This window comes from Mustela nivalis (assembly GCF_964662115.1).
Source record: "Mustela nivalis genome assembly, chromosome: 3".
In the NCBI taxonomy this organism is placed as follows: domain Eukaryota; kingdom Metazoa; phylum Chordata; class Mammalia; order Carnivora; family Mustelidae; genus Mustela; species Mustela nivalis.
In genome coordinates this window covers 44,034,102-44,056,172 of record NC_139022.1, presented here as the reverse complement: position 1 = coordinate 44,056,172, position 22,071 = coordinate 44,034,102, and the positions used below count along the sequence as shown (strand labels likewise).

At 45.3% G+C, this 22,071-nt stretch overlaps 1 long non-coding RNA gene across 1 annotated transcript in view; it reads right to left on the bottom strand.

The window, feature by feature from the left end:
* LOC309861728 overlaps window positions 1–14,771 on the bottom strand; it is a 106,042-nt gene extending 91,271 nt beyond the window's left edge. The window contains exon 1 of the long non-coding RNA XR_014310157.1: window positions 14,655–14,771. This is a non-coding gene — a long non-coding RNA (uncharacterized lncRNA). The remainder of the gene's footprint in view (window positions 1–14,654) is intronic.
* Window positions 14,772–22,071: the final 7,300 nt, after the last annotated feature.

Here is a 22,071-nt window from a genome sequence, read left to right as displayed (position 1 = left end):
CAACTGCTTTTCCCTACTCCAAAGAATAGTTACCTTTTAAAAATATTAATATATCAAAAGTATTAATACCCTAGGAATAAATTTAAGAAAAGAGGTGTACAATTTATATGAAGAAAATTACTAACCTATTTTGAAATACATTAGAGAAACTTCAATCAAATCATATACTATGTTCATGGATCGAAACGTTCAACATCATAAAGGTATCCATCAGGGTTCCCCCAAATGAGATTTAGATTCAGCAAGATTCAAAAAAAAAAAAAAAATCCCTGAAGTTTTTTTTTTTTTCATGAAACTAACATGCTGGTTTTAGCATTTATGAGAATTATCAAGGGGTCAAGTGGGAATTTAATAGATATCACTATTTATAATGAAAGTATAATAATTGATTCAGTATGTTATCAAATTAGGGATAGAGAAATTGATCAAAGGAATAGAAGAGAGCCCAGGAAACACACACAAACACACATAGAGTTTTTGACAGTAGCCATTGCATTTAAGGGACTTTAAGGCCTCTGCAGCGTACCTGCCTCACCACCATGGACAGAAGTCAAGAATAAAAGTAATGGAGACAACCAGATATCCATATGGCAAAATTGGGTCCGTACCTCATGCCACATAGGAAAATCAATTCTAGGTGGGTGGGAGACTTAAATGTACAAAGTTATAAAATGGCTGGTAAATATGGGAGACTATCTTTATAACCTCCAATTAAAGGAGAGTTTCCTTAAATAAGACCAAAAAAAAAAAAAAAAAGAAAGAAAGAAAGAAAGAATCAACTCTAAAATAGACTGATAAAGGAGACTACATGTAACTAAGAACCTCAGTTCATCAAAATTTACCATGAAGACAGTGAAATGAAATGTCACACATCAAGAGAAAATATTTGCAAAATACACAAGGCACAAGCAGAAATGGGCAGTGGAAGACAGGCCCTTCAAAGAAGAGGAAATCCAGATGGCCCACGACAAGATATGCAACCTCAAGAGAAACTGGAGAAATGCAAGTCAAAAATCACAGTAAGGATCCATTTTCTTAACACTCAACGGGCAAAACCAAAACCAAATACCTGACAATAGAAGCTCTGAGTGCAGATAGGCACAACTTCCACACACAGTGCTATTGAGAGTGATTTTGTGCAGCCCATGTGGAAAACAACTAGGCAATAAAATAAAGATGCACATCCCTGTGAACCACCAATTCCACTCCCAGCTATAGATCCCCAGGCGTAGAAAATTCTAGGTGACCTGTCAGGAGAAATAGATACATTTACAAAAGCACTATTGTAACAGAGGCAACGGAGAATCACCTAGAAGCCCATCAGCAACAGAATGGAAGACTGAATTAGATCATGCTACAGGCAGTAGAATGAAGGACTCCTTGACCTTGAAAACAAGCCACAAAGAATATGTTTAATATATATATATAACATATATGTTAATATGTATAACACATACATATGTTCTTATGTATATAAAGCTCAGAAACATGAACAATTCCGAAAACTACATTTTTAACAGGTGGAAGCACATGGTAAATTCACTTAATAGAAGAAACTACTAATTGGGAATTCTGGGTAGGAGAGGATGGGGATCAGAGAGGGACACTAGGTGGCAGGGAGAGGGGAAGTTCAAAGATCTTAAAAGGCACTAGTTATGATGCTCTGGTTCTTTAGTCACACTCGGTATTCACTATGTCTCGATACCTTACATATCGTCTGAATATTAGTCCGAATATTTGGTATCAATTTAATAAAAACTAAGTTTTTAAAAAGAGAAATACTGATCTGTAGCAATCTTTATATTGACTAAATCTAATTTGTGGCATTTAAAAGAATACTTTGCTATAGTAATCATCTCCTGACAATAATACTGGCAAAGAAGTAAAAAATAAATCCTCGTTATCCCAATAAACATGACAGAAAATCTTCAAAGAGGAACTTCGGGCAGAGGAGAGGAGAGAAAAGAAAATAACCACCAGCCTACATGAAACCTCTGCAAAAGGAGCTAAGGAGACACACATTTCCCCTCCTCCCAAACCCCCCACGCCAAGAGCGGCTGAAATTCCATGATAAGGCTGTAAATTCTCTTCCCTGGCCTGGAGTTTTGTGTAAACACTCCCAAGAGCTGGGAGAGCAAAATAGCTGGGCTCTAGCTGCTTCTCTTCTAGGGGAATGCTCATCGTCAACTGTTGAATCACAAAACCCAAACTCTGTCCAGGGCGACGCCCCCTTGCGCCCCGCGCCCCTGCGGGGAGGGAGTGGTGGATGCAGGGGGCTCGTCCTGGGAGTAGGAGGAGCGGGGCTGGGGGGAGATGGTGGAGCACCTGGTGCCAGGCCAGGGCTGGAAGGAGGCAAGTGGGAGGGCCCGAATGGACTGGGAGCAGCCCAACCAGTGTGGCCTTTGTACTTGGGACCCAGGACCCTGGCCTCTGCAGCATACCTGGCTCGCCACCGCGGGCATCGCTTGCAGCTTACAGACTTTACTTCCTTCTGGAGCAGGGGCTAACCGGGATGGTTAGCCCCCTCCTGGTCCCCCATCAGACTGGCCTCCCTGAACGAAATCCAGACAACCTTCCAGAATGGCTCCCCAGCTGTCACATGGGGAATAAAAGAAAAAGACGGGCTGCGCACGAAGTGGACGGATACCTAAGCCACGTTCGTGGTGGGAGATGAAAGCCCATCTCGCAGTTTATCTGGGTGCCTGGAGATCTGTGATGGGGAACAAATTGTACCACGGTGCACAGGAAGGGAAACTGTGTGCAGCCTTGGGGGAGAGCCAGCCCGAAACGTCTCAGATAGCAGTTGGCCAGCTCAGCTCAACCTGTCAGCTCCAGCACTTAGAGCTGATGGATACTTATTATTTTTGTTTGGGGAGGGGGAAAAAAATCCATTCTATCATTAATGACTCCTTCAGTATAAGTTCAACCATTTTCTCTTCTATTAACAATAAAAGAGGATTCAGAATGGTTTTCCACAGCTTCTCAGTAATTTCTTTATATACAATACTATGAACTAATTTTAAGTCTGTAGTATTAGATGTTTAATTGGTGCAACTACTACAATGAAGGCAGAGAACATTTCTAACACCCCCAGAAGCTTTCCTGCTTCTTTTCAGTCGATCGCTACCCTCCCCTAGTTCAGGCCAACTCTGATCTGCTTTCTGTCACTATGAATTAGTTTTGCCAATTTCAAATAAATTAAATCAGCCCGTGTATTTTTAATTCAAAGTTTCCCTCATTCTGACAAACTCCTCGTTTCTGGGGGTATTTATGTTAACTGTCTTTGGTCAAAATGGCAAGATTTCACTGTGTTTCCTCCCCACCCCACCCCCCCAACCCAGCTGGTTTTTCTGATTTTAATATATGTGCCCTGGAAGGGAGCACTTCGGGTCTGGTTTTTAACATAAAATCCAGAAAAGTTAAAGATTTCCAAATTGAAGTGAAAATCTATCAGACTCACGTAGGGATATTTAAAAACACACACAGAAACAACACCAACAAGAAAAAGCCCATCATACCTGCTCCACAGGAGCTAACTGGACAAGTTACACATCTCATGGCCATCGCTAGCTCCAAGCGTCAACCTCCCTGGGAATGTAACAAGATCTGCTTACAATATCCGCCTGTATAAAGAAGAAAATGGTGACCCACCAGCCAACTGGGGAATTGCGAAAAAGAAAAGGCTGCCAATTCAAATTACCTACGAAAATTTCCTCTCTGTCCAGGCACTGGTGGGGGCCACAGAAGAGGGTGCTTTCTCTCTCTTTCTATTTCTAAAATGCATTCCGAGAGTCAGGACGGTTTAGGGTAATTTAATCCTATTCCATGGATCACCAACTGTGCCTAAAGCAGGTAGAACAGAAGTTTCTGCAGAGTGAGCGACACAGAGGTCCCCTTACATCAGAGTACTGTCTTCCCCACACCAAGGGGAGGGATTTGGGAGCCAACTGGTCTCCCCCTACCACTGTCCCCTTTTCTCTGAATCTTCCAGGCCATTAGCTTTGCAGGTTTTTGAGAGGCTGCAAGTCACAAGACCCAAGGACCTGATCCACCATGGCAAGAAGGAGAATACAGGCTGTTTTCCTGCCTGCTATTTTTGTTACCCTCCATATCTATTTTTTTTTTTTAAAGATTTATTTATTTGACAGAGAGAAATCACAAGTAGACAGAGAGGCAGCCAGAGAGAGAGAGAGAGGGAAGCAAGCTCCCTGCCACGCAGAGAGCCCGATGCGGGACCCGATCCCAGGACCCTGAGATCATGACCCGAGCCGAAGGCAGTGGCTTAACCCACTGAGCCGCCCAGGCGCCCCCCCTCTATATCTATTTTAGTGGCAATTAAACTCTGGTTCCCTCGCTTATCTCTGTTGGCTAATGTATTTAATTCCACCACTCCCCAAAGGGAATAATCCGCAATCTCAAGCCTGTGCTGTATTAAAGACCCATGAATGCTTAATCAGAGCAAACAGAGGATTTCGTTTGTCTAAACAGCCAAAGCTCATGTCTTTTATGTCCAGAGAGCAGGACTCAAAGAACGAAATGACGATAAATCATTTCAAGAAACAGCGTAACGTAAATGTTGTATGTTTATTTAAAACTTCATACAATCATTTGTCTAGAGCTACAGCCCAGCTTCCAAAAGTGACTTGGCATAATGAGATTCGGAGGCCAGCGGGCGTTCAAGAGCCAAAGACATACTGCCCCCTCCCCCAAACTGGCTTATGGGGAAGATGGTAAGCTCTTAAGTATAACCCAAGCAACTTTAGCACAGAGCTTTGCTTTTTTTTTTTTTTTTTTTCTTAAGTAGTTCTTTGCTCAAGTATCAAGTATCAAGTTACACAAAATCTAAGATGGTTTTCAAGAGTAAAAGGATGGGATTCTATTTGTCTAAGTTGAAATGAAAAATCCAAGTTGATAGCACCCTTAAGCTTGCTTCCAGGAAAGGGGGAGGAGGTGGGAAAGGAGGGGGAGAGAAGTGGGGGGGAGGGGAGGGGGGAGGGGAGGGGGAGAGAAGGAGAATAAAAGTATGATAGGACTGGGAGAGTTGGTTGTTTGGGAGTACATGTCCACCCTGTGAGGTGTTTATGAAGAAAAAGGAGATTAAGATTTAGGGCAGGCTCTGGCTTCAGGTTGCCTGGGTTTGAACTTTGATTCTGTCATTTTTTCAGCCGATTAGCTGGGGCAAGACCTCCCTTTCCCCAACTCTCTCCATCTTTAATATGGGAGGATAAAGGTACCAGTCTTCTAAGTGTAGCCAAGATTCAAAAACCTATGGAGTACTTACGTAGCGCCTCATGCCTATTGAGTTAGAGCTGGCTTTTTGGAGAGAGAGACCTTACACATGCCTCTGAACACACCATGAAGTGAACCTCGGTCAGGATATTACTAGCCGGCGGAGATGGATAAGAAATGACAAGAAGAGAGTTACCCTAGCTCTGTAACCCTGAAAACCAGGTTTCCTGGAGAGATAGCAAAATTGCCACAACCTGGGAAGTCAGAGTGAACCCTTACTTCCCAGGTGTGCACTGTCTTTAAAGGTGTGCATTCCCTTCTCTTCCGTGTAGCACCCAACAGGAGCGGCTGGGCCAAGTGAGCTTAGTTTGCCTTGGCTATCAAGATGATCAAACCTGGATTTATTCAAAAAACAGAACACCGCCAGGGCTTGTGAACTCAAAGCCTGACCAGCAGCTCAATCTTCAAGTCTCCCTTCATCTGCTCCCAATATCCTGCTGACCATTTATGTGGTGGATTTTCTTTTTTTCCCCTCATTGATTTATTTGATTGTGAAGCAGGGCTGGGGGGCTGTTAGAGGGGGACCCTGATGAACTTTCAATCCTGTGATAACTCAACAGAGAAGGGAGAGAGTGGTGGGGACTGTTTCACTATGGGAATGCCGAAATCTAGTCATGGTTTTTGTGCTCACACGTGTCCAAGAGATACAAACAAATTCAAAGGACTGTCCTTAGAGAGACAACAAGGTTTATCAGTAGTAGCCAGAATGGATTCTTGGGAAGGAAATAGATCTGGAGAAGATATAATGCGACCTCAAAAAAAGACTCAAATTCTGCAGTTGAGAATAAAAATTTATGAATTTTTATATAAAAAAATTAATAAAAATTTCCAGTGTAATCCGAAGGCAAAAATATGGTTTCAGGAGTCTCATAGCCATCAAATGCAGTTCTTCTCCATCAGAGAGAGAGCCTATTCTAACACTTTGGTATGGCATTTGCCATTAATAGACTTCTCATTTTCTCAGGTAAAGTCCTACATGGATATGTAGGATGGCGCATTTCTTGTCCAGATAAGTAGGACTTTTAAAAAAAAATCAGTTATTCTGGTGAGTACAGTATGTTATTAAATATCAATGTGCTTATTTCATCCAGCATTATCAACTCCTATTTTTGAGATAGGGAAGGATTAAGAGAATATGCCAGGTGTCTTGGTTTTCCCACTTCTCTTTAGTTTACTTCAATGGAAAGATGATATTTCCCGAGACACCTGGTTAAGCATCCAACTTGGTTTCAGCTCAGGTCATGACCTTGGGGCTGTGACATTGAGCCCCATGTCAACCTCTACGAGCAGGTAGTCTGCTTGGGATTCCCTCTCTCCTTTTGTCCCTACCCCTGTTTATACATGCGTGCTCTCTCTAAAAACAAATAAATCTTTAAAAAAGAGGCATTTCCTTATAAAATCCAATCACTAACTCTGTTAATGCTAACAGCTTCAAGGAAGCCAAGTTGTGAAACTCCTGCCTTTTTTAAAAAAAAAATAATATATTTTTGAAAAGATTTTATTTATTTGACAAAGAGACACACAATGAGAGAGGAAACACAAGCATGAGGAGTAGGAAAGGGAGAAGCAGGTTTCCCGCTGAGCAGGGAGCCCAATGCAGGGCTCGAACCCAGGACCCCACAATCATGACCTGAGCCAAAGGCAGATGCTTAACGACTGAGCCACCCAGGTGCCCCCAAATCCCTACCTTTCTGAGGCTTATCATCCAAATGCACAGAGGGAAGATAAATATATGAAACATTTCATGACAGAAGATGACAAATTAATCTTTAAATTTTTAAAAAAGATTTATTTATTTATTTGACAGAGAGAGAGAGGTCACAAGCAGGCAGAGAATCAGGGAGAGAGAGAGGGGGGAAAGCAGGCTCCCCACTGAGCAGAAAGCCCGGTGTGGGGCTCCATCCCAGGACCCTGAGATCATGACCTGAGCTGAAGGCAGAGGCTTAACCCACTGAGCCATCCAGGCGCCCCAATCTTCAAATTTTTAAATAGGTTTTACTCTATAGGTGATTAATTCTTCCTAAAAATTCCCCATGGAAATATTTGCTGGACAGTCAGGGAGAAATTCAGTTGCCAGGCAGAAGATTGGTGGGAGGGAGACGATAAAACTCTGCCTGAAGGATGGGAAGGAGGGAGGAGAGGGAAGACCCTGAGGCGTATTTTAAGAACCAGACATTCACCTACCCAACAAGTATTTACTGAGGTTCTACTACATGTGAGGCACTGGGCTCATTTACGAGGTGCTGGGGGTACAGGCTGAATGAATAGGTCCAGTCGTTGTCCTTTTACAGATGTTAAGAACAGCCCAGAATGGAGTTGCTTATACTAAGTGCCACCTCACCAAACAGATACAGTTTTGGTTCTCTCAGAAATGGCATCTTAGGGCACCTGGGTGGCTCAGTGGGTTAAGCCTCTGCCTTTGGCCCAGGTCATGGTCTCAGGGTCCTGGATTCGAGCCCCACATAGGGCTCTCTGCTCGGCTGGGAACCTGCTTCTCCCTCTCCCGCTCCCCCTGCTTGTATTCCCTCTCACTCTTGTGTCTGTCAAATAAGTAAAATCTTTGAAAAGTTTTTTTCATGAACAATTGGACACAGTCACATAAAAGAGAATAGTCAAGGTCTCTTTCCCTCAGAAAAACTATTTTAATGGGGAATGGGAGTCACCACTAATGGCGTCATTCTAGCTACTGGTCAGATTGGCCAAAAGGCAATTCTGTTGTGACAAGATCTTGACGGGCGACACAGAGAGACTTCCTCTTCCCTCACCCTGGCATTCACGTGACCAGGAAAATAAAACTACTAGTTCTGACTTACTCAGGACCTAACATTTCTTGAAAATGGTGTGAGCTTTTTCAATGGGCCAACTAACTAGTCAGCTCCAAGTATTTCTCTGAAGTCATTTAAGTCAATTCAAAAATAATGACAATCTGTGAGCAGGTTTCCTCTGTTCACATTCCTCATAGATCTTGTAATGGACTTTCTTTCTACTCTTTGCTCCTCAGAATATTTTAGGATTTTCTCCTTTTATTTGGGGACTTTTTTCCCACTATAAACTATTTTCCAAAATTAAGGACTTGTGCTCAGGTGAGGTTTGTTGGAGATTCTGAGAACAAGGGTCAGGAAGGTAAAATCTCAAATGGCAGCAGAGTGTGGAGAAGAGCATAGGGGTTGTAGTTACCTGGCCCATGAGTTTAGGGAAGTTTCATCTTAATAAACGACATGGCTTTGGACAAGTTCTTCAACCTCTTGGTAGCAGCTTCCTCATTTATAAAATGTGGACTATTCTATCATCTATCTTATTAGACTGGTGTAAGAATCTGATGAAGGAATGCATATCAAAAGTCAAGAATTGACTACTGGGTATTTACCCTAAAGATACAAATGTAGGGATCCAAAGAGCTATCTATGTACATCCAAATGTTTATAGCAGCAATGTCCACGGTAGCCAAACTATGGGAAAAGCCTAGATGTCCATCAACAGATGAACAGATGAACAGATAAAGAAGATGTGGTATGTATGTATGCATGTATGTATATATATACATACACACATATGCATACAGTGGAATACTATGTAGAAGCCATCAAAAATGAAATCTTGCCATTTGCTACAATGTGTATGGAACTAGAGGGTATCGTGCTAAGCAAAATAAGACAAAATAAGACAATTATCATACGATCTGTCTGATATGAGGAATTTGAGAGGCAGGATGGGTCTTTGTGGGGGGAAAAATGAAACAAGATGGGACCAGGGAGGGAGAAACCATAAGAGACCCTTAATCTCAGGAAACAAACTGAGGGTTACTGAAGGGGTGGGGGGAGGAGAGGGATGGGGTGGCTGGGTGATGGACACTGGGGAGGGTATGTGCTATGGTGAGTGCTGTGAATTATGTAAGACTGGTGAATCACAGACCTGTACCCCTAAAACAAATAATACATTATATGTTAATTAAAAAAAATCGTCTAGCATTGACTAAGGCCTTACTGTTAGCTACCAGTCATTCTTCTCTCTAGCAAGTGGTCATGGCCTCCTATGTGCCAGGCCCCGTTTTAGATGAATGTTGGGACACAACAGTGAAAAAAGTTCCTGCTTTCACAAACGCTGTGGGTTTTTTTGTTTTTGTTTTTAAGATTTTAAAAGCCAGGGGGAAAGGGCAGAGGGACAGGAGGCGGGGCAGAGGGAGGCAGAGGAGGCAGGGCAAAAACAAAGCGATAGGGAGAGAGGCTGCGGGGCTCCATCCCAGGATGCTGGGATCATGACCTCAGCAAAAGGCAGATGCTTAATCGACTGAGCCATCCAGGTGCCCCACAAACACTGTATTCTAGTTAGAGCTCCCAAGCGATCAGTACATTACTATCTAACCTATCAGGTGGTGAGAAAAGCTAGGAAGAAAACCCAAGTGGGCCAAGTAGAAAGAGGGGCGATCAGGGCAGGCATCTCTGCTGTTTAAGCAGAGAGACTTGCCTGTGGGAGAAGGTGAGCCCTGTGGACTCCTGGAAGGAAACAGCAAGAGACAGAGGTGGGGGTCAGTATTGCAGGACACCAGTCTAGGAGCCCTAGAATCTGCTTCTCCTTTGCCAGGGCCACTTCGGGGTGTGCTGGGTCTTTTGGCATGTCTGTTCTCATCACTGCTGTTTACCTTCCTCAGTTATGAAAGGCAGACAAGTTTAGGTGTCTCCCTGGAACTGGTGGGAAGGCTGGAGACAGAGAACTCAGACAAATGAGTCTCTAGTCTCCTGCCCAGAGCTGTGGCCCATGGAAGGGGGAAGAAGCTGCCATGGGATTGGAGAGCCTCCACCCAGATTTCCACAGAAATCTGTAGCAATGACGTGGTCCTTCTGCTGCAGGTGCCTGGGGTCCCACATCTTGTTGACCCTATACTCCCCAGACCCTCACATAGAAACCTGTAGGTCATGTCACATCCCAGTGGACATGCGTAAAAGCAGATGTTCTGAGTTCCAAAGTACCCCAGAACAGTCTTGGAGGAGTTCTTCACAAAGGGACAGACTACAGCTGGAAAGAATCCACTGATACAGGTCAACTGCGTCAACTCATTCTGCAGATCGCCTAGCTATGATCCAAATTTGCTGCCAGTAATGACTCCAAGAAAACTCCTCTGACTTGTAAGTACATCACAACTACTGCAAACATTTAGTATTACTCTAAGTAGAAACACGTTTAAGCAAGAGGAAGGACTTTCTCTTCAATCTTGTCATCCTTTATTGAGTTTCTCCTACGTGCCACAGCTCCCGTAATAGAAATCGGGGCCACCAATGGTGTTTGAAGAGGAGGGACCTTACAATCAGTGGGGTTGGCAGGAAGCTTGCACTGCTTTGGGACACCTGGGCTTGGGAGGGATCAGCGAGAATCAGCAAAGAGAAATGCAATTATTTTACACATGGTGGTCCTGCCCACAGTATTATGGCCACATCAATACCCTGCAATTTGTCTAAATGCACAGTTCCTCCCCTTGGAGAGAGATGAAGCAAGAGACGGGCAGAGACGCAAATGGCAAAAGGCGTTCTGGAATACAGGAAGAGGCCTGAGAACTCTTCCCCGCAGCAACCCTGGTTCCAAGAAACTCTGAATATACCACAACCCCCCTCAGGAGTAGCAACCTAATCACACACGAGAAAGGAGTCATCATCACATTGTGAGCTACCCCTACACGCATTCCTCAACTCTCCACATCCTGTTTTATCTTTGCCTGCAATGCTCAGAGCACGTCTTTTTCCTGAAGCTCCCCTGCCCACCGCCCTGCGAGTCACCTGCTTCCCATTTGGTTTCCATTTCTTCTAGTTTGAATCATTCATATTATTACTACTCTACATGCCTGTTGTCGTGGCCGGATTAAGGAGCCCTGGAGAGGTGGGTCTGTTTTAGAGGGAGGAGTATTTGGAGTCAAGAGATGGTACTACAGTTTTCAAATTTCACTCCAGCCCCTGGGGTGGGACTTATATCTAACAAACAGGGGTGGTGGGGTGGTTAAGATTTACACCTGTATCCTTCTGGCTCTACACTCCTAGCCTTTTTTTTTTTTTTTTTTTTAAGATTTTATTTATTTATTTGACAGACAGAGATCACAGTAGGCAGAGAAGGGGCGGGGGGTGAGGGGGGGTGGGGAACAGGCTCTCCGCTGAGCAGAGAGCCTGATGTGGGGTTCGATCCCTGGACCCTGAGATCATGACCTGAACCGAAGGCAGAGGCTTTAACCCACTGAGCCACCCAGGTGCTCCGCTCCACTCCTAGCCTTTAACGGCCACGCTCTATTTGTGAGGTCTTACCATTTTTGTATAGCCATTGTCAGCTCCTTAACCCGCAAGAATCCGTGAGGAAATTGATCAGCTGGTTGGGAAAAGAATTACGGGGAAGGTTCAGAGATCCCGCCATCTGGATACTTCCTTACTTGGGATGGATATGGGATGGTCTCAGCTGTTAAAATCGGGGGGCTCTACAGGGTGGGGGACAGTCCCTTCAGGGAAATCTGGGGCTGTGGTATTTCAATCAAGAGACTCCAGAAGCCTGGAATGAGGAAGCATCACCTTCCACGGGTATACACCTTGATCACACCGATGGATAGCTCTTGGGACACTCATCAGTTAAGTCTATGATCATTATTTTGAAATGGATCTCTTCTCTTTTCCACTCGACAGGATCCGTACTTACCGGCAATCCTTTTTATAAAAATTACCCATAGTCAGGTTTTCCCACAGCACAGATTCTTGAGGGTTAACCCAAGCACTCAGCGGCGATTTTCAAATTTGTAAGCAAGGTTTTCCTGGACTGTACACTCTCAGGCTTCCTAGCCGTGACTGAGTTTTCTTGAATGGTTTTTACACTTTGTTTGAAAATGTCTTTCCACACACAGTGTAATGGAAATTAAAAATCCTCACAAATAAGAGGTCTTGCTGGTAGGTGTTTTAACACTCTGCAATTATAAAGCCAAGTGCTCATTTGCCTATCTTTAAAAATGACCAGACCCTATGGGGCCCCCATTACGGTTTCACCAGTTCTATTAATAGACTTCCTTAGTTGGTACCCTGCGAGGCATAGTACATGGTATGTTTTATGGAAACCCTAACACAGACTCCATTTTGTAAGCTTCTTTTTCTTCCTTCCAGACTTGACGTTCCATGTTTTGATCAGAAGTAATCATGATTTATACCTTTTTTGGGGGTGGGGAGGTACAAGCTACTTGATTTAGTTTCTCAAAGTGGGCGATGTCAGCACGGAGAAAGGTTCGTTTGTGAGTTGAAGCCCTTTCAAACACAGAACACGTTTGATACGTGAAAACTGTTCCAAAAGTCTGTTTGGGTTTCCCTCTTCAAAGTGATCGAATGAACCTGAAAAGTGTTTCAAATGGAAGCCGCACCGCTGTCTGTCATCTCTCGGACTTGATAAACACACCCCAGAACTGAAAAGCACCGGCTCAGCCCTGGAGCGTCACTGACAAGCACTCACCCCGTTCCCATTTCCAAGGAAGGGATTCTTCTCAGAAAGGTCATTTCCACACCCGACTCAAAATTCAACAAGCACAAAGGGTCTACAATCAGAAGCAAACCTAGCACCTGCACGGGCCTGATGGTCTTCCCATTCCCTCCCAATCCCAGTCCACACGGCTCACAGACCTGGGGTTACCCATAGGGGAACCTCCTCTCTACGCACTTCTCAGCCCCGCTTCCCTCACTGCACGTTTGGGAGACGGTGGTGTCTCCGAAGCACACCCAGCCCTGGGAAGCTATTTCCACAGGCTGCTTACTATTCCATCATGGTTTTAACCAGTCCCCTTTGGAAGGATGGGGAGGTCATTTCCAGTCCTGTACTATGGTCAACAGGGCTTTAGAGAAGGCCCATTCCCACAGATGGGCAGACCCCTGAAATCCTGGGGGTCAAAGACCAATATAGGAAGTGAGAGGGCTCCTTCCAGGGGCTCAGGGCACAGGAAGCCCTGACAAGGTCAAGAACAGGGGCGCCCCCCCCACTTGTTGGGAGGCTTTCATAGCTAGGCAGTTGTCAGACCAACACAGTTTAAAAGAAATAAGAACAAAGTAATTTGATTCCTTGTGACTGCAGACATACAGGGTGGTCATTCTTCAAGTCAGCAACTTTCCTTCCAGGAGAGATTTTTATTTTTATTTTTAAAAAATTTCTTTTTTTTTTTTTAAGATTTTATTTATTCACCTGACAGAGAAAGATCACAAGCAGACAGAGAGGCAGGCAGAGAGAGAGAGAGAGAGAGAGGGAAGCAGGCTCCCTGCTGAGCAGAGAGCCCGATGCGGTACTCGATCCCAGGACCCTGAGATCATGACCTGAGCCGAAGGCAGCGGCCCAACCCACTGAGTCAAAGATTTTATTTGCTTGCCAAAGAAAGAGAGACAGCACAAGCGCGCAAGCAGGGGGAGCGGCAGGCAGAGGGAGAGGGAGAAGCAAACTCATTGCTGAGCAGGGAGCCCAACGCGGGCTGGATCCCAGGACCCTAGGATCATGACCTGAGCCCACTGCAGAGGCTCAACCCAATGAGCCACCCACGTGTCTCCAGGACAGACTTTTAGTGAACATGAAGACCAGGACCTAGCCCTCACTTATTTTCCTCATTTTTGTCTTTACTTGGTGCTTCACATGCAAAATCCCAGTCTCTCCTTGTCCCCCAAGAAGATTTCTACATACCGTTCACAGGTGTTCCAATACAAAATAAAACCTTGATTATGGGAGCAGTCTGAAATGCAAAATTTACCCATAGGGAAATAACACGGCCTGAAAAGTTGAGCCTGAACCTAATGACCCTCTAAATGGCCAAGAATGGAAAGCACGGAGAGGATCCCAGCTTGAGGCCCCCAGGAAGAAGGTCAGCCCCACCAGCGCGGGGCGCCTTCTGCTGGACCAATAATCCAGACTTTCCCATCAAGTTCCACCGTGGAAAGGGTAGAGACTGCGGTTTGTTTTACAAGAAAAGAGACTTACCAAAAGGAACAGCCAAATACACGCACTGGATTTGTGATCCATAAACACACTAAAGCCTCCTTCGAGACCACTGGGAAACCGTAACGATGGCCTGGATGAGAGGTATTAAGAAATGATCTCTGGTTTCATCAGGTGAGCTCACGGCCTGGTGAATTTCGTTTTTAAAAGTCCTTAAATAGAGATGCATATTGAACTATCGGACCTCATAGGACGTCTGAGGCTTATTTTCGAATACTCCAGAAAAACCATTAGAGGAGACAAAGCATGATTTAGCAAAACTTGGTCACTGTCAAAGTGCAGTGGTGAGTACCTAAGTAGCTTACTCCACAAGTGCAGCCACCATAAGAGACCACAGGTGCCTCAAATAGCTCAGTGGCTTAAATGAAAGAAAATAATTTTCTTACCGTTCTGGAGGTGGAAGTCCAAGGTCACATTTCCATTCGGAGGCCCCTCTCCACAGCTCGTAGGTAACCGCCTCCTCTCCTGCTCTCGCCATGATCTTCCCCCCTCCTGTGTGTCTTCTCCTGTCTTATAAGCACACCGGTCAGTTGGCTCAGAGCCCACCCCAAGATCCGCTCCACCTCTAATTACCTCCTTAAAGGCCCTGTGTCTGACTACAGCTGCATTCTGAGATACTGGGGGTTAAGATTTCAAATGGGCAGAGACACAATTCAATCCACAATACGGGCCTTCATAGGAAGGCCATAAAAAAAAAAGGTGTATATATATATATTTCCATAAGAAAAAAAAGGTGTATATGTAAAAATAACTGTGAGCTTGTGCAAAACAGGGTCAAATGAGAGGCTGTCCTCTCTCTCCCCTCCCCCCTCCAACAGAAGCCTCAGGCCACTGACCACAACCCGAATCAGCTGAGGTGTTTCTGTTGTGTGAGAAACACTATTTCAAACGCCAAACTCTAAGAATCCACTTTCAGAGGTTTATGTGGTATTTGGAAGTGCAAAGAATACTCCGAGGTCATTGGGAAGCATTTATAGGCAAGGGTGCAGCAGGCAAGTTGTTCCCACAGAGCCTGGGGTGTGGGGCCCTCTGATGAATGAAAGGCTTGGTTGTAGCCGGCTGACCGCAACTCCCATTTCTCCTCAGTAAACCTTTGTAGACCTCTTTAACCCTATAGCCCCCCTTTTTTTCCATTCCTCCCACCTTACAAAGGAAACCCAAGGACCATTTGTATAAATGTGTTACTACAAATGAATGTCAGGTGTTGGTCTTTTAGAACCAGGAAGACTCTCACCAATTACTGATGGGTTTTCTTTTTGGCGACTTATTTTGCCAGTGTGTTATCAGGAGTCATGATCGAATACTCCCACCTCAAGAATATACTTTGCCCCCAAAATGGAAAAAAAAAATGCAAGCCACAGATACACGTTTAATGGTAAAATTGTTAAATAATAGCACATCGAATTGCTAGAAAATTCTACAACCATTAAGAGAGAATACCATAATCGAAAACCTTGAAACATTTCTGTACATGAATGTTTTAAATCCTGATTGCGAGGGGGACATAAAATCTGAAGGCAGGAAAATCTTGGCAAAATTTTTGTTAACACAAGGAACTAATGAATCAACAACAACAACAAAAGCCCAGTAATTCAATAAAAGAAAGAACAATGGTGGGGTCGCCTGGGTAATTCAGTCAGGGAAGCCTCAGACTCTGGGTTTGGCCTCAGGGCATGATCGAAGCTCAGGTGGAGTCTGCCTGTCCCTCTCCCTCCCACTCTGTTCCTCCCCCAATGGGGGCAAGAAAGCCACAGAGGATGAAACATAAACGAATAAACATATAGAACAATGTCAAGTGCACTCAAAATGGAAGAGACGCCGTTTATAATTACAGCAAGACGCTCACTCTCCCTCAAGATCCAAAGGCTGAGTAGAGGATCTGGATGGCGGTGGTGAACACGGCGGAATATAACGTTTACAGGGCACAGTCTGACAGTCATCTCTCAAGGCTTAAAATGCACATCTCCTTCTGTTCAGGGTTCTACGGTTCACAGTTCTCAGGATTACCTCTCCGGGCGCCCACGGACGTGTAAGCATGGGTCATTACTGCGGGCTGCTTATGCGAATAACCGCCATTGGCGTCTGGTTGGATAAATTACAGCGTGTGTAATTATGGCATGTCTTCATGCAGCCATAAATGAAAATGAGATAGGTCTGCATTTGCTGGCATGAGATAATGTCTGAGATGTAGAAAGGAGAAACAGTTTCAGAAGATGACTTTCTGTGCAGCAATGGATACATCTAGGTATGTATATACATATATATATATGTGGGTACGTATATGTATTTATATGTTCATTTGTGCCTGCAAATGCCCAGAAGTGTGTGGAAAGATGCACTGGCGACAGGCATGGGCTCTCTGAGGAATGAGCTGGGGGAGAGTCAGGCGGAGGTCACCAGTGCCTTCTATAATTTTAAGATTTTGCTTATTTATTTATTTGACAGAGAGAGAGATCACAAGTAGTCAGAGAGGCAAACAGAGAGAGGAGGAAGCAGGCTCCCTGCTGAGCAGAGAGCCTGATGTGCGGCTCGATCCCAGACCCTGAGATCATGGCCTTAGCGGAAGGCAGAGGCTTAACCCACTGAGCCACCCAGGCATCCCCCCCTTCTATAATTTTATATTCTGAGTTTATATGCAGACAAGCGTGGGTTTGGGCTTATCATACAGTGCCTCCAAGTAACAGGTATGAAAATTTTGGAGGCTTATGGGAAGTGTTTGAAATGCTGAGCGCTAAACAGGGGACAAAACTGAATTTGCAAAATTGTAAAAAAAATTCCTATTAAAAAAAAAAAGGCAACAGAATGCTCTTGGACTCTCATTGTTTGTAATCTGGTGAGCATTTCTGCTGCCTCTTACCAAAATTCGCTGCAACCTGCTTGCACGGCTTTCCCCATTTTAAAGGGATTGAAACAAACGGGAACGAGCACATGGGTTGATTGACTTCAACTAAAAATCAGAAGTCCACAGGTGCACCTTGCAGTGGGTCGGTGAGGCGCTGGGGAGAGTTCGGGAAAGCCTGTGGCTAACCCAAAAGCCTGAAACGAGGAGGGAAGGGTCCTCAGAGTTTGCACCCTGGCCATCCAGTGCCACGGAGAGGTACCGTCTGAAGAGTCAGAACTAGTCTTGTATCTTGACAATCCTGAGACCGATGTCATGTCTCCTTGCCTCCTCCATGCTGTCCTCTGTGATTTCTCAGGGCAGCCCCATAAACTGTGGCCCATGCTCCTCTCCCATAGTCCCATTCCCTAATTCTCTCCGGCCCTTAACTGGGTGCCCCACTCTACCCTCACGCTCTTTCACATCCTTGCACGAGTTCCACTCTGACCCAAAGCTCTCTTGCATCCTCACTGAATCCCATACGCTTTCCTGCCACCATCGAACCGGGCTGTGTTGCCAGACATCCCCATCAGGGATCTCAAAGGGAGGCGGTTTATTCCCTCCAGTGCTCCTCACCAAGCCTACCTCTGCCTCTCAGGATGCTCTTTCGGAGCTCCAGATTCACGTATCCCATAGCCCCTGTAACAGGTCTCCTGCCTGGATGTCTCACTGGCACCTAAACCTGGTTCTTCCTCTTCTCTCTACAGGCTTCTCCTCTGCTGCTTTCCCTCCGGGCCAAAGGATCTCTTCATGCTGGAAGCCTGAGCCTCCTCGTCTTTCCTTCTCTCCCATTCCCATAACTGAAACATCACCAAATCTTCTAGACCTTCATCTTCTAAACACCCCTGGAGTCCTTACTTACTTTTACCATCCCAGGGCAAATCCCTCTCCCCTCTCAAATAGACTATGACAATCGGCTCACCTTCTCTCTCTCTACTTTCTGGTGCCTTGTCCCCATAGGGCCTGCACAAAGCACTCCTACACACGTGACACAGAGCTAGACCACATCCCCCCGAGACCCGAGAAGACATGCTTTTGTTCACAGGATGAAGCCTGGGCTCCTGAATCAACTCTGTAAGACTTTTCCTTTTCTTTTCTTCCTTTTTTCTTCCTTCCTTCTTTCCTTCCTTCCTTCCTTCCTTTCTTTCTTTCTTTTTTTTTTTTTTAAGATTTTATTTATTTATTTGACAGAGATCACAAGTAGTAGAGAGGCAGGCAGAGAGAGAGAAACAGGCTCCCCACTCAGCAGAGAGCCTGATACAGGGCTCAATCCAGGACCCTGAGACCATGACCCGAGCCGAAGGCAGAGGCTTAACCCACTGAGCCACCCAGGCGCCCCTGTAAGCCTTTTTCTAACCCATCTACACTCCAGCTTCCTTCATACCCCAAATAGGTAATGAGAAGATGAAGGCAGATATGGTTCCTGCCTTTGGCAAATGAACAAGTCAACACAGTAACCTTGGCCACAGTGGCTGGGACTGAAGTGAACAGGTTCACAGACAGAATCTGATGGGGAGGGAAGAGCCAAACTCCCCGAGATGGGGTGATAAGGACGGGAAGAGGTCACAGTTCAGCTGCTTGCAGAAGGTTGAGCGGGTCCTGGGCGGAGTGAGAGCCCAAGGAAGAGTGTCTCAGCGCCCACAAAGCCTCGAGGCTCGCATACGGGAGAGAAAGAGCCACGTGGCTGAAGAAGTCACAGTTGGAGTCGCACGAGCTGAGACTGGGGACATAGGCAGGGCTTCACCGCCACAATCTGTCAAGGAGTTAGGACATTAGTCGAAGGACGAAGGACGTACCCTTCACTGATTACATTCCAGGCTCACCGGATGCTTTATTTCCTTGAATGCTTTTATATCCTGCCTGGGGCAGGGCGATCCAAACTTCACCTGCTCTCTGCCAGCAGAGCTCGCTTCTTCCTTTGTCATCTGGCCCATGCGCTTCCATCCTTCAGGTCTCGCCTAAAATCCTCCTCCTCCCGACAGCCACACCTGGCCCCTGGGCTGAGGCCAGATCCCGTTACCTAACTCTCCTGTCTCCCTGGACTCTTCACCTGCGGCACTTAGCACAACCAGGGTGAATTGATTACGTGTGTCTGTCAACCACTCTATCCCAACCATTGGGCACAAGCTCCCTGCTTTAAAAATATCCTTTTTCGGGGCGCCTGGGTGGCTCAGTGGGTTAAGCCTCTGCCTTCGGCTCAGGTTCTGATCTCAGGTCCTGGGATCGAGCCCCGAGTTGGGCTCTCTGCTCGATGGGGAGCCTGCTTCCTCCTCTCTCTCTGCCTGCCTCTCTGCCTACTTGTGATCTCTGTCAAATAAATAAAATCTTTAAAATACATATATTAAAAATTTTAAAAAATAAAAATCTTTCTTTCTTTCTTTCTTTCTTTCTTTCTTTCTTTCTTTCTTTCTTTCTTTCTTTCTTTCTTAGATTTTGTTTATTGGGACGCCTGGGTGGCTCAGTTGGTTAAGAGTCTGCCTTCGGCTCAGGTCATGATCCCAGGGTCCTGGGATTGAGTTCCACACCAGGCTCCTTGCTCAGTGAGGAGTCTGCTTCTCCCTCTGCCTGCTGCTCCCCCTGCTTGTGTTCTCCCTCTCTCTCTGACAAATAAATAAATAAAAATTTTAAAAAAATGTATTTATTTGAGAGAGAGAGTGAGTGGGAGGGAGAGGGAGAGAGAATCTGAAGCAGACTCTGCACTGAGCGCAGAGCCTGACGCCGGGCTTGATCCCACAACCTCGAGATCACAACCTGAACCGAAACCAAGCGTCAGGTACTTGTCTGACTGAGCCACCCAGGCGCCCCTAAAAATATTCTTAAGTGCATGAATGAACACACACTTAATAAATTAGGTTGGAAGAGATTTAAAATCTATGTAAACCAAGCCAGTTGCTTTCTTAGTGAAGGATGGGTCCAGGGAGGAAAAGTTACACGTCCTGAGCCCTGAGCTCACTCTCCGAGCTCTGGACCCAGAGACAGGCCCCCACATTTTTCTTACTGTATGGTACTCAAAAAGGTCCTGGGGGAAGTGAATTCTTCAAGACAAACTTTTCCTGACGGCTCAAAACTGATGAGGAAAGGAAAAATGATGTAGACAGCATTCGTAGTTCACTGATAGATTTAGTTACATAGATTAAAGTGTCAGCTTGGTAAGGTTCCAGCGCGTCTCTGGTCTGACACCCGTTTTAGAAGGGAGGTAAAGACATCCAGGGCTGGCTCCCCAGTGAGCCAGGCGGCCACATCCCATGGGTCTTTCCCTCAAAACCATGGTGCAGTCTGTTCATGGCGGGTCTGGTTGGCTCCCGAGAGGTCCACGGCTAGAAAACATAAGAAGGGTGTGTGCACTTCAGGCCCGAGACCTGCTGGCACCAAAGTGTGGGAAAAGTTCTCACAAAGCCGGCCCGCAGTCAGCCTGGTCCAGACCGGGGTTATTAATCTTTCATGTCCCCAAACTCTCAAGTCTCCAAGGTCTGAGAAGGAAAAATAAAGCAGGATGGCAAAGAGGCGGTGTGGCAGACTAAAAAGAACAGAAGGTGACTTGAAGTGACTCAACAAAAATCAAGAAAGTAGAACAGGTGATACCCAAGCTGTCCACCAGCCTCACGACTGAGTTCCAAGATTCTGAATCCTGCTCAAATCTGACGGGTCTGGACACACTTTCAGGCTGTGGCAGCGAGGGCCTGTGATCATGGAGTCAGACCGCCCAGGTTCCAGACTTGGCTTTGCCATTTCCTAGCCATATGCTCTGAATGTCTCTGTGCCTTGATTGTCCTCATCTGTGAAATGGGTCTCCCGGGGTTGCTTTGGGATCACAAGGGACGCTCTGTAAAAGGGGCTAACACATCGTAAGTGCCCAGGAAATGTTGGCCGTTACTATTATTCTCTTCTGACATAGGAAAAGCATGCCCAGAGGAGACAGGAGCCAAAGAGAGGGGTCACTTACACAGATTGGAAGAAGGATGATTGCTCAGCTGTCATCTATATCCAAATGACATCAAAGGAAATGAGGCTCACGACATAAATACAGAATCAGCAGGTTCCCAAAACGTTCATACATCTTGGTTTTATTTTTGCAAAATTCCACACAAAAGAATGTTAGCATCCATGATCTCTGAGAGGACATGACAAGACTATCTGTGGTTTCTACTTGCTATTTTATTTCTTGTTTCCTTACTTCTAAATGTATTCGGCAAACAGGTGTTACTCTTTGAAACTCCCCCCACCCTCACCGCTTTTATTTGGTCACGTTTAGGTCCGAGGGAGAGGGTGAAAATAAATCAACTCTTTGTCAATGGCTTTATTCTATTTACAGGTTAATCAGCATCTGGGACCCTGACTCATTTTCTCATTTTGTACCTTTCCATTTGAAAGTCATTCTTAAAATGGTTTCTGGGCTTCCAGTTGCAAAATGAAACAAAACAAAAACTGAAGGAGCCAAGTGTCAGTGAGACATGGAAACACGGACAAGGAGCTCATGATGGTAATTATTCGCTAAGTGACTGACTTATAGGATACTGTAGATAGACTGTCCATGACAGGAGTGCACAGTACACAGACTAAGATCCGTGCTCCCAACGCAACTCAAAATATCATTCCAATGTTGCAGGAAAGCCCTGTGCATTCCCCACTGCCCCAGCCTTAAGACCCCACAGGTGCTGATAGAGTTACATTGTTACATTAACATAATAATCCAGATTCCAGGGGCTTGTCTCTACCTGCCTCACAGACAATCCCTTGAAACGAATGAAGTCAAGGGATAATGAGAAAGGAGACAGATGTTAAAAGAAAATTATGTTCTGTTGTCTGGAAAGTGTTTTTTCCCAGTTGATTTTTTAGCAAATCAAACTATTAAAATAACTTTCAAAATGTACTCTTTGGAATAGGTTGTTACATGTTTGCTTGTCTGAAAGCCAAGGGTGTGTGAA